Source organism: Procambarus clarkii, chromosome 71 (genome assembly GCF_040958095.1).
Source record: "Procambarus clarkii isolate CNS0578487 chromosome 71, FALCON_Pclarkii_2.0, whole genome shotgun sequence".
NCBI lineage: Eukaryota > Metazoa > Arthropoda > Malacostraca > Decapoda > Cambaridae > Procambarus > Procambarus clarkii.
This window is the reverse complement of record NC_091220.1, coordinates 19,484,911-19,502,738: the sequence shown is the minus strand read 5'-3', so window position 1 is coordinate 19,502,738 and position 17,828 is coordinate 19,484,911. Positions and strand designations below refer to the sequence as shown.

Below are 17,828 nucleotides of genomic sequence, written 5' to 3'. Positions count from 1 at the left end.
TTTGGAGGGCTTTGAGACGATGCCAATAATTTGTGCTTTATTGCATCTATGCGTGCCGTATGTTCTCTGTATTCCCTCTATTTCAGCAATGTCTCCTGCTCTGATGGGGGAAGTGAGTACTGAAGACGGGACAACACAAGTTACTTGAAGAGTACAACCATTGTGATGTGATCCCTGGATGTGAAAGTTCTCGTAATTCATGTTATCATTTTTCTGCCTGTCGCAATATTTGGTTGGTTATGCTCCTTAAACGTTAGGTCGTCAGACATTATTAATCCCAAATCCTTTACATGGTGTTTTCCTACTATGGGTACATTTGATTGTGTTTTTTAGTTTGTATTATGTTTAAGGTCCTCATTTTTACCGTACCTGAGTACCTTGAATTTATCACTGTTAAACATCATGTTATTTTCTGATGGCCAGTCGAAAAGTTTATTAATATCAGCTTTGAAAAACTTAATGTCCTCAGCCGAGGTAATGTTGCTAATGATTTTTGTGTCGTCTGCAAAGAATGATACGAAGCTGTGAGTTGTATTTTTGTCTATATCTGATATTCTCATAAGGAAAAGCAGCGGTGCAAGGACTGTACCCTGAGGTACAGAGCTTTTCACTGCACTTTGACTAGATTTTATATGGTTGACAGTTACTCGGTGAGTCCTGTTTGACAGAAAACTGATTATCCAGCGACCTAGTTTACCGGTTATTCCCATTGACTTCATTTTGTGTGCTATCACGCCATGGTCACATTTATCGAACGGCTTTTCGAAGTCCGTGTATATCACATCAGCATTCTGATTTTCTTCTAATGCCTCAGTGACTGTGATAGTGCTCAAGTAGCTTTGAGAGGCACGATCTTCCCGCTCGAAATCCATGTTGGCCTGGGTTGTGAAGGTCATTGGTGTCAATGAAATTGGTGACCTGACTCCTAATCACTCTCATACTTTTATGATGCGCGATGTTAGTGCAAGCTGTGTATAGTTTTTTGCCAATGCTTTGGTCCGTCCCTTGTGTAGAGGGGCTATGTCTGCTACTTTAAGTTCATCTGGTATCTCCCCCGTGTCCAAGATGTTCCTCCACACTATAGTGATGGTCCCATCCGAAAAATAGGAACATTAAATGTAATTGTGTATGTAACGTACGTTTATGTTACGTTGATTAGATACATAGGGTTTAGTGAGTTTCATATTTATTTAGTAGTCCTGGATACAGCAGTGTCGTAGACGTTGAGACCAAGCCTGGAGCAGAGCCGAGTGTGGGAGGAGTCTCGGAGCTGTATGTGGGAGAGCATTTTAGGTGGATGAGATCGTAGTGTGCTGCCTGCTTTGTGTCGAACCTGTAGCGTCTTTGGGTTGATTAGAACTGCCTACACAGAGTACTACATTCTTGACTGGAGATTGTACTGTTTTGCTATTGTGAAATCGCTGGCTTTTATACGGTTACTAGACCTGACAGATAGGAGGGTGGAAAACCGTTACCTGTAAATAGGGATAGGATTATAGGTTGTGTAATTAGTTAAGCCATTAAGATGAGATAATGGAGCGAGTATAGGTTTACTCGGTAGGGTAGATAATGGAACACGTTATGCAAGCACTTACGAACGTATAGAGGTTTTGTGAAGCTTAGGCGGCTTTAATATTTGTAAACGAATAGTTAATGAGCTCCGAAACACCAGGAGGCTTTTATAACAATAACAACAGTTGAATGGGAAGTTTTCATGCTTGTAAACTGTTTAATAGATTGCTGAAATATGTAGACGTTCGTAAGTACCTGTGTAAGTGTGGCCGCAGAGGTTAGCATCAGTATCATATAAGAGTTACAAAACCAAATGACACAATAAAGTAATCACGAAATAAAATGTCTGGTTTACCAGACAGATGAATTAGATGGCATTTCAGACCAAATAATTAATCGTCTTTCTCCGTTTTCACTTAAGTAATATGTTTGTTCCCCCCCCCCCCTCCCTGTTTCACTGCTACCCTTTCATTAGTTTTAAATATTTTGTTAGTTTGTTCGTTATTGATTCCTTTATTTCAGTTATTAGTTCTGTCCTTATTCTGTTTTCTCTGTTCACTTTGCGCTTATTTATTTAGTTATCGTTTGTTTTTACTTATGTCTTTTTTTGGTTCCTGTTACTTTTCGTTGTATTTTATTTACGCGTTATTTATGTTACTGCTTTCAGTTTACTTATGGTTATGGTATGTCATGTCTCAAGTTCTTTAATGTGTCTGTTTTATTTATTCTCTCTCTCTCTTTCTTTCTTTCTTTCCTGTCCTGACGTGGCCGGCCGCTTATATTTTGCCCTCTCCACAGTAAGGGGATGCCGGGCCACGCACCCCCCGCGGTGAAGAAGACAAGGGCGGCGTCAAGACGAGGACAGGGACGAATGGGCGCAACCGGCCAGGGTGAAACCAGCTCGCTTCGCCTCCTCCTCGGAGGCCTCTTCGGCTGGCTCTGACTGGGACGGCGACCACATCCACGATGCACGCATAACCGGCGTGGCCAGGGGGGGCGGGCGCCGACTGGGCAACGCTGCAGACGCTCATTGCTCAGGCTCGGAGGCCCCCCCCCCCCCCCCCCTCCGATTCGATGCGAGGGCAGACTTGGAACCCCGGCGGAGCGGGCGACATGGAGGTCCTCACGAACGGCCCTACACGCACAGGTCCCAAACCCCCCCCCCCACCCCCCCACTGTGTGGGCCGTCAAGGGCGAGGAGACACGCGACACGGCGGCGACACAGGTGTTCCAGCACGTCCTCCAACGGTAGTGCCGCCCTCGTTCCTGCGAGACGCAGGACTCTCTGAGAAGCCAACCGCAATCCCGCAGCACCTCCTGCCCTGCAAGTTCACCCTGAAACTGTAAGGACGCTGCTCGACTCCCTGCAGCCCGCGACACGGCGAGCGTATCAACATAAGTGACCGGAGTACGTGGCGTATGTATCGAACAAGAGGGGGCGGGAGTGTCCCTTCAAGGCCTCGTCCAGGACACTGGGGAACTTCCTGCAGTCGCTGTTGTCCCGAGGTTTGGCTTTCCGCTCTCTCAGCGCCTGCCTTGCGGCAATCTCCTTCATGTTTAAGCTGCATGGTAGGGAGGATCCTACTCGGCAGTTCGTAGTCACACAACTACTTAAGGGAGCGCGCAACAAGGCACAACGGGTCCCCGCACGACGATTGCCCGTTACCAGACATGTACTGCATCGACTACTGGGGGCCCTGCCGGTGGACTTACGAGAAGACCTGCTACCCAGCGCTCTTCTCCCTCGCCTTCTACGCCTGCCTTCGGCCTGGGCAACAGACGCTACGCTTGCACCAGCTAACTGTATCGTGGCGCACATTTAAGCCATCGTTCCCGGTTTTCCCCCCTCAGTCCTACACAGCTCCACTACGCTACGCTCGAAATACCCGCCGTCGTCCCTTCACTGCACAACATCTATGCTCTTTGAGGTCCTGACGTTTCTGCTAATAATACCTTTGATGATTGTAACATTTTTTGTTTCTGCTGACTTGCACAATAGTTAGTGTGTTGGGAGTCTGTGTGAGAAAAAATCGAATGTGACGGACAGGGCCAAGAATGTTTAATAATAAAACATGGAAGAAAGTCTAGTGAGAATATTATCTTTGAGGGTTAATGGGTTCAAATTGAGTGCGGTGCATGTAGAGTATTATACTCTTAGTACTATATTAACGTGAAATGTTAAATTTGAATATTGTATTTGTACTGTGTGAGGCTCTTGAAGTAGAGGTGAGTAGAAATACCCTAAACTACTCTTATCAGATGTATTTGTTCGTGTCTGAATAAACATACTTGAATTGAATGTTGCTGTTGTGTTATTATTATTGAAGAATAATCTTCAATATTGAAGAATAATCTTCAATATTGAAGAATATTCTTCAATATTGAAGAATATTCTTCAATATTCAAGAATATTCTTCAATATTGAAGAATATTCTTCAATATTGAAGAATATTCTTCAATATTGAATAATATTCTTCAATATTGAGGATTATTCTTCAATATTGAAGAATATTCTTCAATATTGAGGATTATTCTTCAATATTGAAGAATATTCTTCAATATTGAAGAATATTCTTCAATATTGAAGAATAATCCTCAATATTGAAGAATATTATTCAATATTGAAGAATAATCCTCAATATTGAAGAATATTCTTCAATATTGAAGAATATTCTTCAATATTATTCTTCAATATTGAAGAATATTCTTCAATATTGAAGATTATTCTTCAATATAGAAGAATATTCTTCAATATTGAAGAATATTCTTCAATATAGAAGAATATTCTTCAATATAGAAGAATATTCTTCAATATTGAAGAATATTCTTGAATATTGAAGAATATTCTTGAATATTGAAGAATATTCTTGAATATTGAAGAATATTCTTGAATATTGAAGAATATTCTTGAATATTGAAGATTATTCTTCAATATTGAAGAATATTCTTCAATATTGAAGAATATTTATTCTTCAATATTGAAGAATATTCTTCAATATTGAAGAATATTCTTCAATATTGAAGAATATTCTTCAATATTGAAGAATATTCTTCAATATTGAAGAATATTCTTCAATATTGAAGATTATTCTTCAATATTGAAGATTAATCCTCAATATTGAAGAATATTCTTCAATATTGAGGATTATTCTTCAATATAGAAGAATATTCTTCAATATTGAATAATATTCTTCAATATTGAAGAATATTCTTCAATATTGAAGAATATTCTTCAATATTGAAGATTATTCTTCAATATAGAAGAATATTCTTCAATATTGAAGAATATTCTTCAATATAGAAGAATATTCTTCAATATAGAAGAATATTCTTCAATATTGAAGAATATTCTTGAATATTGAAGAATATTCTTGAATATTGAAGAATATTCTTGAATATTGAAGAATATTCTTGAATATTGAAGAATATTCTTGAATATTGAAGATTATTCTTCAATATTGAAGAATATTCTTCAATATTGAAGAATATTTATTCTTCAATATTGAAGAATATTCTTCAATATTGAAGAATATTCTTCAATATTGAAGAATATTCTTCAATATTGAAGAATATTCTTCAATATTGAAGATTATTCTTCAATATTGAAGATTAATCCTCAATATTGAAGAATATTCTTCAATATTGAGGATTATTCTTCAATATAGAAGAATATTCTTCAATATTGAATAATATTCTTCAATATTGAAGAATATTCTTCAATATTGAAGAATATTCTTCAATATTGAAGAATATTCTTCTATATTGAAGAATATTCTTCAATATTGAAGAATATTCTTCAATATTGAAGAATATTCTTCAATATTGAAGATTAATCCTCAATATTGAATAATCTTCAATATTGAAGAATATTCTTCAATATTGAAGAATATTCTTCAATATTGAAGAATATTCTTCAATATTGAAGAATATTCTTCAATATTGAGGATTATTCTTCAATATTGAAGAATATTCTTCAATATTGAAGAATATTCTTCAATATTGAAGAATATTCTTCTATATTGAAGAATATTCTTCAATATTGAAGAATATTCTTCAATATTGAAGAATATTCTTCAATATTGAAGAATATTCTTCAATATTGAAGAATAATCTTCAATATTGAAGAATATTCTTGAATATTGAAGAATATTCTTGAATATTGAAGAATATTCTTGAATATTGAAGAATATTCTTGAATATTGAAGATTATTCTTCAATATTGAAGAATATTCTTCAATATTGAAGAATATTTATTCTTCAATATTGAAGAATATTCTTCAATATTGAGGATTATTCTTCAATATAGAAGAATATTCTTCAATATTGAGGATTATTCTTCAATATTGAATAATATTCTTCAATATTGAAGAATATTCTTCAATATTGAATAATATTCTTGAATATTGAAGAATATTCTTGAATATTGAAGAATATTCTTCAATATTGAGGATTAATCTTCAATATTGAAGAATATTCTTCAATATTGAAGAATATTCTTCAATATTATTCTTCAATATTGAAGAATATTCCTCAATATTGAAGAATATTCTTCAATATTGAAGAATATTCTTCAATATTGAAGAATATTCTTCAATATTGAAGAATATTCTTCAATATTGAAGAATATTCTTCTATATTGAAGAATATTCTTCTATATTGAAGAATATTCTTCAATATTGAAGAATATTCTTCTATATTGAAGAATATTCTTCAATATTGAGGATTATTCTTCAATATTGAAGAATATTCTTCAATATTGAGGATTATTCTTCAATATTGAAGAATATTCTTCAATATTGAAGAATATTCTTCAATATTGAAGAATATTTATTCTTCAATATTGAGGATTATTCTTCAATATTGAAGAATATTCTTCAATATTGAAGAATATTCTTCAATATTGAGGATTATTCTTCAATATTGAAGAATATTCTTCAATATTGAAGAATATTCTTCAATATTGAGGATTATTCTTCAATATTGAAGAATATTCTTCAATATTGAAGAATATTCTTCAATATTGAAGAATAATCCTCAATATTGAAGAATATTCTTCAATATTGAAGAATATTCTTCAATATTGAAGAATATTCTTGAATATTGAAGAATATTCTTGAATATTGAAGAATATTCTTCAATATTGAAGAATATTCTTCAATATTGAAGAATATTCTTCAATATTGAAGAATAATCCTCAATATTGAAGAATAAATATTCTTCAATATTGAAGAATATTCTTCAATATTGAGGATTATTCTTCAATATTGAAGAATATTCTTCAATATTGAAGAATATTCTTCAATATTGAAGAATAATCCTCAATATTGAAGAATATTCTTCAATATTGAAGAATATTCAAGAATATTCTTGAATATTGAAGAATATTCTTGAATATTGAAGAATATTCTTGAATATTGAAGAATATTCTTGAATATTGAAGAATATTCTTCAATATTGAAGAATATTCTTGAATATTGAAGAATATTCTTGAATATTGAAGAATATTCTTGAATATTGAAGAATATTCTTGAATATTGAAGAATATTCTTCAATATTGAAGAATATTCTTCAATATTGAAGAATAATCCTCAATATTCAAGAATATTCTTCAATATTGAAGAATATTCTTCTATATTGAAGAATATTCTTCTATATTGAAGAATATTCTTCAATATTGAATAATATTCTTCAATATAGAGGAATATTCTTCAATATTGAAGAATATTCTTCAATATTGAAGAATATTAATCAATATTGAATAATATTCTTCAATATTGAGGAATATTCTTCAATATTGAAGAATAATATTGAAGAATATTCTTCAATATTGAAGAATATTCTTCAATATTGAAGATTAATCCTCAATATTGAAGAATATTCTTCAATATTCAAGAATATTCTTCAATATTCAAGAATATTCTTCAATATTGAAGAATATTCTTCAATATTGAGGATTATTCTTCAATATTGAAGAATATTCTTCAATATTGAAGAATATTCTTCAATATTGAGGATTATTCTTCAATATTGAAGAATATTCTTCAATATTGAAGAATATTCTTCAATATTGAAGAATATTCTTCTATATTGAAGAATATTCTTCTATATTGAAGAATATTCTTCAATATTGAAGAATATTCTTCTATATTGAAGAATATTCTTCAATATTGAGGATTATTCTTCAATATTGAAGAATATTCTTCAATATTGAGGATTATTCTTCAATATTGAAGAATATTCTTCAATATTGAAGAATATTCTTCAATATTGAAGAATATTTATTCTTCAATATTGAGGATTATTCTTCAATATTGAAGAATATTCTTCAATATTGAAGAATATTCTTCAATATTGAGGATTATTCTTCAATATTGAAGAATATTCTTCAATATTGAAGAATATTCTTCAATATTGAGGATTATTCTTCAATATTGAAGAATATTCTTCAATATTGAAGAATATTCTTCAATATTGAAGAATAATCCTCAATATTGAAGAATATTCTTCAATATTGAAGAATATTCTTCAATATTGAAGAATATTCTTGAATATTGAAGAATATTCTTGAATATTGAAGAATATTCTTGAATATTGAAGAATATTCTTCAATATTGAAGAATATTCTTCAATATTGAAGAATATTCTTCAATATTGAAGAATAATCCTCAATATTGAAGAATAAATATTCTTCAATATTGAAGAATATTCTTCAATATTGAGGATTATTCTTCAATATTGAAGAATATTCTTCAATATTGAAGAATATTCTTCAATATTGAAGAATATTCTTCAATATTGAAGAATAATCCTCAATATTGAAGAATATTCTTCAATATTGAAGAATATTCTTGAATATTGAAGAATATTCTTGAATATTGAAGAATATTCTTGAATATTGAAGAATATTCTTGAATATTGAAGAATATTCTTGAATATTGAAGAATATTCTTCAATATTGAAGAATATTCTTGAATATTGAAGAATATTCTTGAATATTGAAGAATATTCTTGAATATTGAAGAATATTCTTCAATATTGAAGAATATTCTTCAATATTGAAGAATATTCTTCAATATTGAAGAATAATCCTCAATATTCAAGAATATTCTTCAATATTGAAGAATATTCTTCTATATTGAAGAATATTCTTCTATATTGAAGAATATTCTTCAATATTGAATAATATTCTTCAATATAGAGGAATATTCTTCAATATTGAAGAATATTCTTCAATATTGAAGAATATTAATCAATATTGAAGAATATTCTTGAATATTGAAGAATATTCTTCAATATTGAAGAATATTCTTCAATATTGAATAATATTCTTCAATATTGAGGAATATTCTTCAATATTGAAGAATAATATTGAAGAATATTCTTCAATATTGAAGAATATTCTTCAATATTGAAGATTAATCCTCAATATTGAAGAATATTCTTCAATATTCAAGAATATTCTTCAATATTCAAGAATATTCTTCAATATTGATGAATATTCTTCAATATTGAAGAATATTCTTCAATATTGAGGATTATTCTTCAATATTGAAGAATAATCCTCAATATTGAAGAATATTCTTCAATATTGAAGAATATTATTCAATATTGAAGAATATTCTTCAATATTGAAGAATATTCTTCAATATTGAAGAATATTCTTCAATATTGAAGAATATTCTTCTATATTGAAGAATATTCTTGAATATTGAAGATTATTCTTCAATATTGAAGAATATTCTTCAATATTGAAGAATATTCTTCAATATTGAAGAATATTCTTCAATATTGAAGAATATTTATTCTTCAATATTGAAGAATATTCTTCAATATTGAAGATTATTCTTCAATATTGAAGAATATTTATTCTTCAATATTGAAGAATATTTATTCTTCAATATTGAAGAATATTTATTCTTCAATATTGAAGAATATTCTTCAATATTGAAGATTATTCTTCAATATTGAAGAATATTTATTCTTCAATATTGAAGAATATTCTTCAATATTGAAGATTAATCCTCAATATTGAAGAATATTCTTCAATATTGAATAATATTCTTCAATATTGAAGAATATTCTTCAATATTGAAGAATATTCTTCTATATTGAAGATTATTCTTCAATATTGAAGAATATTCTTCAATATTGAAGAATATTCTTCAATATTGAAGAATATTCTTCAATATTGAAGAATATTCTTCAATATTGAATAATATTCTTCAATATTGAGGAATATTCTTCAATATTGAAGAATAATATTGAAGAATATTCTTCAATATTATTCTTCAATATTGAAGAATATTCTTCAATATTGAAGAATATTCTTCAATATAGAAGAATATTCTTCAATATTGAAGAATATTCTTCAATATTGAAGAATATTATTCAATATTGAAGAATATTCTTGAATATTGAAGAATATTCTTCAATATTGAGGATTAATCTTCAATATTGAAGAATATTCTTCAATATTGAGGATTAATCTTCAATATTGAAGAATATTCTTCAATATTGAAGAATATTGAAGAATATTCTTCAATATTGAAGAATATTCTTCTATATTGAAGAATATTCTTCAATATTGAAGAATATTCTTCAATATTGAAGAATATTTATTCTTCAATATTGAGGATTAGTCATCAATATTGAAGAATATTCTTCAATATTGAGGATTAATCTTCAATATTGAAGAATATTCTTCAATATTGAAGAATATTGAAGAATATTCTTCAATATTGAAGAATATTCTTCTATATTGAAGAATATTCTTCAATATTGAAGAATATTCTTCAATATTGAAGAATATTCTTCAATATTGAAGAATATTCTTCAATATTGAGGATTAATCTTCAATATTGAAGAATATTCTTCAATATTGAAGAATATTTATTCTTCAATATTGAGGATTAGTCATCAATATTGAAGAATATTCTTCAATATTGAGGATTAATCTTCAATATTGAAGAATATTCTTCAATATTGAAGAATATTGAAGAATATTCTTCAATATTGAAGAATATTCTTCTATATTGAAGAATATTCTTCAATATTGAAGAATATTCTTCAATATTGAAGAATATTCTTCAATATTGAAGAATAATCTTCAATATTGAAGAATAATCTTCAATATTGAAGAATATTCTTCAATATTGAAGATTATTCTTCAATATTGAAGAATATTCTTCAATATTGAAGAATATTCTTCAATATTGAAGAATATTCTTCAATATTGAAGAATATTCTTCAATATTGAAGAATATTCTTCAATATTGAAGATTAATCCTCAATATTGAAGAATATTCTTCAATATTGATGACTAATCCTCAATATTGAAGAATAAATATTCTTCAATATTGAAGAATATTCTTCAATATTGAAGAATAATATAGAAGAATATTCTTCAATATTGAAGAATATTCTTCAATATTGAGGATTAGTCATCAATATTGAAGAATATTCTTCAATATTGAAGAATATTCTTCAATATTGAAGAATATTCTTCAATATAGAAGAATATTCTTCAATATAGAAGAATATTCTTCAATATTGAAGAATAATCTTCAATATTCAAGAATATTCTTCAATATTCAAGAATATTCTTCAATATTGAAGAATAATCTTCAATATTCAAGAATATTCTTCAATATTCAAGAATATTCTTCAATATTCAAGAATATTCTTCAATATTGAAGAATATTCTTCAATATTGAAGAATATTCTTGAATATTGAAGAATATTCTTGAATATTGAAGAATATTCTTGAATATTGAAGAATAATATAGAAGAATATTCTTCAATATTGAAGAATATTCTTCAATATTGAGGATTAGTCATCAATATTGAAGAATATTCTTCAATATTGAAGAATATTCTTCAATATTGAAGAATATTCTTCAATATAGAAGAATATTCTTCAATATAGAAGAATATTCTTCAATATTGAAGAATAATCTTCAATATTGAAGAATATTCTTCAATATTGAAGAATATTCAATATTGAAGAATATTCTTCAATATTGAAGAATAATATTGAAGAATATTCTTCAATATTATTCTTCAATATTGAAGAATATTCCTCAATATTGAAGAATATTATTCAATATTGAAGAATATTCTTCAATATTGAAGAATATTATTCAATATTGAAGAATATTCTTCAATATTGAGGATTAATCTTCAATATTGAAGAAGAAGAATATTCTTCAATATTGAAGATTAATCCTCAATATTGAAGAATAATCTTCAATATTGAAGAATATTCTTCAATATTGAAGAATATTTATTCTTCAATATTGAGGATTAGTCATCAATATTGAAGAATATTCTTCAATATTGAGGATTAATCTTCAATATTGAAGAATATTCTTCAATATTGAAGAATATTGAAGAATATTCTTCAATATTGAAGAATATTCTTCTATATTGAAGAATATTCTTCAATATTGAAGAATATTCTTCAATATTGAAGAATATTCTTCAATATTGAAGAATAATCTTCAATATTGAAGAATAATCTTCAATATTGAAGAATATTCTTCAATATTGAAGATTATTCTTCAATATTGAAGAATATTCTTCAATATTGAAGAATATTCTTCAATATTGAAGAATATTCTTCAATATTGAAGATTAATCCTCAATATTGAAGAATATTCTTCAATATTGATGACTAATCCTCAATATTGAAGAATAAATATTCTTCAATATTGAAGAATATTCTTCAATATTGAAGAATAATATAGAAGAATATTCTTCAATATTGAAGAATATTCTTCAATATTGAGGATTAGTCATCAATATTGAAGAATATTCTTCAATATTGAAGAATATTCTTCAATATTGAAGAATATTCTTCAATATAGAAGAATATTCTTCAATATAGAAGAATATTCTTCAATATTGAAGAATAATCTTCAATATTCAAGAATATTCTTCAATATTCAAGAATATTCTTCAATATTGAAGAATAATCTTCAATATTCAAGAATATTCTTCAATATTCAAGAATATTCTTCAATATTCAAGAATATTCTTCAATATTGAAGAATATTCTTCAATATTGAAGAATATTCTTGAATATTGAAGAATATTCTTGAATATTGAAGAATATTCTTGAATATTGAAGAATAATATAGAAGAATATTCTTCAATATTGAAGAATATTCTTCAATATTGAGGATTAGTCATCAATATTGAAGAATATTCTTCAATATTGAAGAATATTCTTCAATATTGAAGAATATTCTTCAATATAGAAGAATATTCTTCAATATAGAAGAATATTCTTCAATATTGAAGAATAATCTTCAATATTGAAGAATATTCTTCAATATTGAAGAATAAATATTCTTCAATATTGAAGAATATTCTTCAATATTGAAGAATAATCTTCAATATTCAAGAATATTCTTCAATATTCAAGAATATTCTTCAATATTCAAGAATATTCTTGAATATTGAAGAATATTCTTGAATATTGAAGAATATTCTTGAATATTGAAGAATATTCTTGAATATTGAAGATTATTCTTCAATATTGAAGAATATTCTTCAATATTGAAGAATATTTATTCTTCAATATTGAAGAATATTCTTCAATATTGAAGATTATTCTTCAATATTGAAGAATATTCTTCTATATTGAAGAATATTCTTCTATATTGAAGAATATTCTTCAATATTGAAGAATATTCTTCAATATTGAAGAATATTCTTCAATATTGATGACTAATCCTCAATATTGAAGAATATTCTTCAATATTGAAGAATATTCTTCTATATTATTCTTCAATATTGAAGAATATTCTTCAATATTGAAGAATATTCTTCTATATTATTCTTGAATATTGAAGATTATTCTTCAATATTGAAGAATATTCTTCAATATTGAAGAATATTTATTCTTCAATATTGAAGAATATTTATTCTTCAATATTGAAGAATATTCTTCAATATTGAAGATTATTCTTCAATATTGAAGAATATTTATTCTTCAATATTGAAGAATATTCTTCAATATTGAAGATTATTCTTCAATATTGAAGAATATTCTTCAATATTGAAGAATATTCTTCAATATAGAAGAATATTCTTCAATATTGAAGAATATTCTTCAATATTCTTCAATATTGAAGAATATTCTTCAATATTGAAGATTAATCCTCAATATTGAAGAATATTCTTCAATATTCAAGAATATTCTTCAATATTGAATAATATTCTTCAATATTGAAGAATATTCTTCAATATTGAAGAATATTCTTCTATATTGAAGAATATTCTTCAATATTGAAGAATATTCTTCAATATTGAAGAATATTCTTCAATATTGAGGAATATTCGTCAATATTGAAGAATATTCTTCAATATTGAAGAATATTCTTCAATATTGAAGAATATTCAATATTGAAGAATATTCTTCAATATTGAAGAATAATATTGAAGAATATTCTTCAATATTATTCTTCAATATTGAAGAATATTCCTCAATATTGAAGAATATTATTCAATATTGAAGAATATTCTTCAATATTGAAGAATATTATTCAATATTGAAGAATATTCTTCAATATTGAGGATTAATCTTCAATATTGAAGAATATTCTTCTTCTTCAATATTGAAGATTAATCCTCAATATTGAAGAATATTCTTCAATATTGAATAATATTCTTCAATATTGAAGAATATTCTTCAATATTGAATAATATTCTTCAATATTGAGGAATATTCTTCAATATTGAAGAATAATATTGAAGAATATTCTTCAATATTATTCTTCAATATTGAAGAATATTCTTCAATATTGAATATTCTTCAATATTGAAGAATATTCTTCAATATTGAAGAATATTCTTCAATATTGACGAATATTCCTCAATATTGAAGAATATTCTTCAATATTGAAGAATATTCTTCAATATTGAAGAATATTCTTCAATATAGAAGAATATTCTTCAATATAGAAGAATATTCTTCAATATTGAAGAATATTCTTCAATATTGAAGAATATTATTCAATATTGAAGAATATTCTTGAATATTGAAGAATATTCTTCAATATTGAGGATTAATCTTCAATATTGAAGAATATTCTTCAATATTGAGGATTAGTCATCAATATTGAATATTCTTCAATATTGAAGATTATTTATTCTTCAATATTGAGGATTAGTCATCAATATTGAAGAATATTCTTCAATATTGAGGATTAATCTTCAATATTGAAGAATATTCTTCAATATTGAAGAATATTGAAGAATATTCTTCAATATTGAAGAATATTCTTCTATATTGAAGAATATTCTTCAATATTGAAGAATATTCTTCAATATTGAAGAATAATCTTCAATATTGAAGAATATTCTTCAATATTGAAGAATAAATATTCTTCAATATTGAAGAATAATCTTCAATATTGAAGAATATTCTTCAATATTGAAGAATAAATATTCTTCAATATTGAAGAATAAATATTCTTCAATATTGAAGAATATTCTTCAATATTGAAGAATAATCTTCAATATTCAAGAATATTCTTCAATATTCAAGAATATTCTTCAATATTCAAGAATATTCTTCAATATTGAAGAATATTCTTCAATATTGAAGAATAAATATTCTTCAATATTGAAGAATATTCTTCAATATTGAAGAATATTCTTCAATATTGAAGAATATTCTTCAATATTGAAGAATATTCTGCAATATTGAAGAATATTCTTCAATATTGAAGATTAATCCTCATCTTCAATATTGAAGAATATTCTTCAATATTGCAGAATATTCTTCAATATTGAAGAATATTCTTCAATATTGAAGAATATTCTTCAATATTGAGGATTAGTCTTCAATATTGAAGAATATTCTTCAATATTGAAGATTATTCTTCAATATTGAAGAATATTGAAGATTAATCCTCAATATTGAAGAATATTCTTCAATATTGAAGATTAATCCTCAATATTGAAGAATATTCTTCAATATTGAAGAATAATATTGAAGAATATTCTTCAATATTGAAGAATAATCTTCAATATTGAAGATTATTCTTCAATATTAATAAAAAAAACAAAACAACCATTCAATTAACCTATCTTTATTCAGACACGAACAATTACATGTGATAGAGTAGTTTAGGGTATTTCTACTCTCCTCCACTTCAAGAGGCGTACAAATACAACACTCCAATTGAACATTTAAGGTCAATATAGTACTATCTAACAGTATAATAGTGTACATCCACCGCACTCAATTTGAACCCATTAACGCTCCAAGATAATATTCTCACTATACTTTCTTCCATGATTAATAATAACACTATAATTGCCCTCTCCGTCACAATCCGCGAGATACGAGATTTTCTCACACAGACTCCCAACACACGAACTATTGTGCAACGTAGGAGAAAGCAAACATTTTACAAACATCAAAGGTGTTGTTCATATCTATTGTATTTCTCTATACCATTCTACTTTAAACTTTGTTTTAACATTTGTCACTACACAACGTTCAACGCTACTACAAACTTCATTTTCTGAGGTTCCAAGAAAACGTCCTCAGATTGGGGACTATTATTTTCCATTATAAGTAAGTAATTATCAAAAGAAGGCACCAAACCGGGAAGGCTATGTAGCACCATCAAATACGCAAAATAATCAGAGGGCGCTAAATATCACCAAGGATGCCAATACGAGAACAAAAACGCATATGGCGAACGATATCAAAAGTATCCCAGTCACCAACAAGTCTATCGAGGGACAGGTGACCGCGAGGGGCGGTCGGAAAGCAAGACACACGCTCGTCCTGGAAGTCAGGACATTCAAGAAGGACATGCACGACCGTAAGAGGGACAATGCAGTTAGGACAATAAGGAGCAGGGCGGCGCTCCATCAAGTGACCATGGGTTAAGCGAGTATGGCCAATACGCAACCTCGCCAGAGCTGTTTCCCACCGCCGGTTACGGTGGAAGGAGGACGGCCACGAGGAAACACAACATTTAAGAGTACGTAGCTTGTTACCAGTAACAGACAACCAAGAAGCCTGCCAACGGGTAAGGACTGAGGAATGGATAACCGGGTAAAAGTCGGAATACGGAATGCCCTTACGAGAGATGGGACAAGAGCGGACAGCTTCCTTGGCGGCAGCATCCGCACGCTCATTTAAAGACACACCAATATGGCTGGGAACCCAACAAAACTCAACCGACTTAAATTTACTATGAACGACAAACAGCCAATGCTGGATCTCGACAACCACTGGATGAACTGGATTAAAGGACCCGAGAGCCATGAGGGCACTACGAGAGTCAACAACAACTATAAAGGAAGACTGACAACGAGAAAGTAGGAGACGAAGAGCATAGAGAATAGCATAAAGTTCCGCTGTAAAGATGCTAGTCTCCAGAGGCAAGCGACACATATAAGTGCGATCAGGAAAAACAACAGAGTAGCCAACACCGTCCGCTGACTTAGACCCATCAAGGTCAAGGAAGTACAAAACCGCGGAAGAGGGACCCTCCACGGGGGCAAAGAAGGAACAACACGAGGAGAAACATCAGAAATACGAACGGAAAGAGAATCCTGCAGGCGAGATAACCGGACAGAAAGAGGGAGGTGGTGAAGAGGAACCGCAGGAGGGGTAAAAGTTAAAGCACGACAGAGGCGAGAGGAAGGATGTTGCAAGGACCGCGCAAGATAGCGAAGACAGTAGCGATCACGGCGGTCCTGGAGAGACAGGAAGCCAGTGTCAACATACAAGCTAAGGACGGGAGTCGAACGAAAGGCACCAGAACTGAGGCGCAACCCAGTATGGTGCAAAGCATCAAGACGGCGAAGAGTAGAAGGAGAAGCAGACGAGTAAGCAGGGCAACCATAATCGAGCTTAGACAGGACGAGAGAGGAATGTAAAGCAAGGAGAGTGCGCCTATCTGCCCCCCAAGAAGTATGGGACAAGACCCGAAGGAGGGTAAGGGCCTTAGAGCACTCAACACGGAGGTAAGAGATATGGGGAGACCAAGACAAACGAGTGTCAAGGAATAACCCCACAAGCTTCGCGGAATCTTTGTATTCAAGGGGATGACCATAAAGTGACAAAGAGGGACGAAGAACAACCCGTTTCCGCGTAAAAGTCATGGCACAAGTCTTAGATGTACAGAACTTGAAGCCATGACCTGTGGCCCAAGACGACACGGCATCAATTGCAAGTTGAAGCCGGCGTTGAAGGAGAGGCGAATCATCACCCTGACAACAAAGGGTAAGATCATCGACATAGAGAGCGGAGAAGACACCAGAAGGAACAGAGGAAAGAAGACCAT

At 29.1% G+C, this 17,828-nt stretch overlaps 1 long non-coding RNA gene across 1 annotated transcript in view; it reads left to right on the top strand.

The window, feature by feature from the left end:
- LOC123745689 (uncharacterized) overlaps positions 1-3,811 on the top strand; it is a 165,931-nt gene extending 162,120 nt beyond the window's left edge. Inside the window, exon 5 of the long non-coding RNA XR_011224340.1 lies at positions 2,311-3,811. This is a non-coding gene — a long non-coding RNA (uncharacterized lncRNA). The remainder of the gene's footprint in view (positions 1-2,310) is intronic.
- The last annotated feature ends 14,017 nt before the right edge of the window (positions 3,812-17,828 follow it).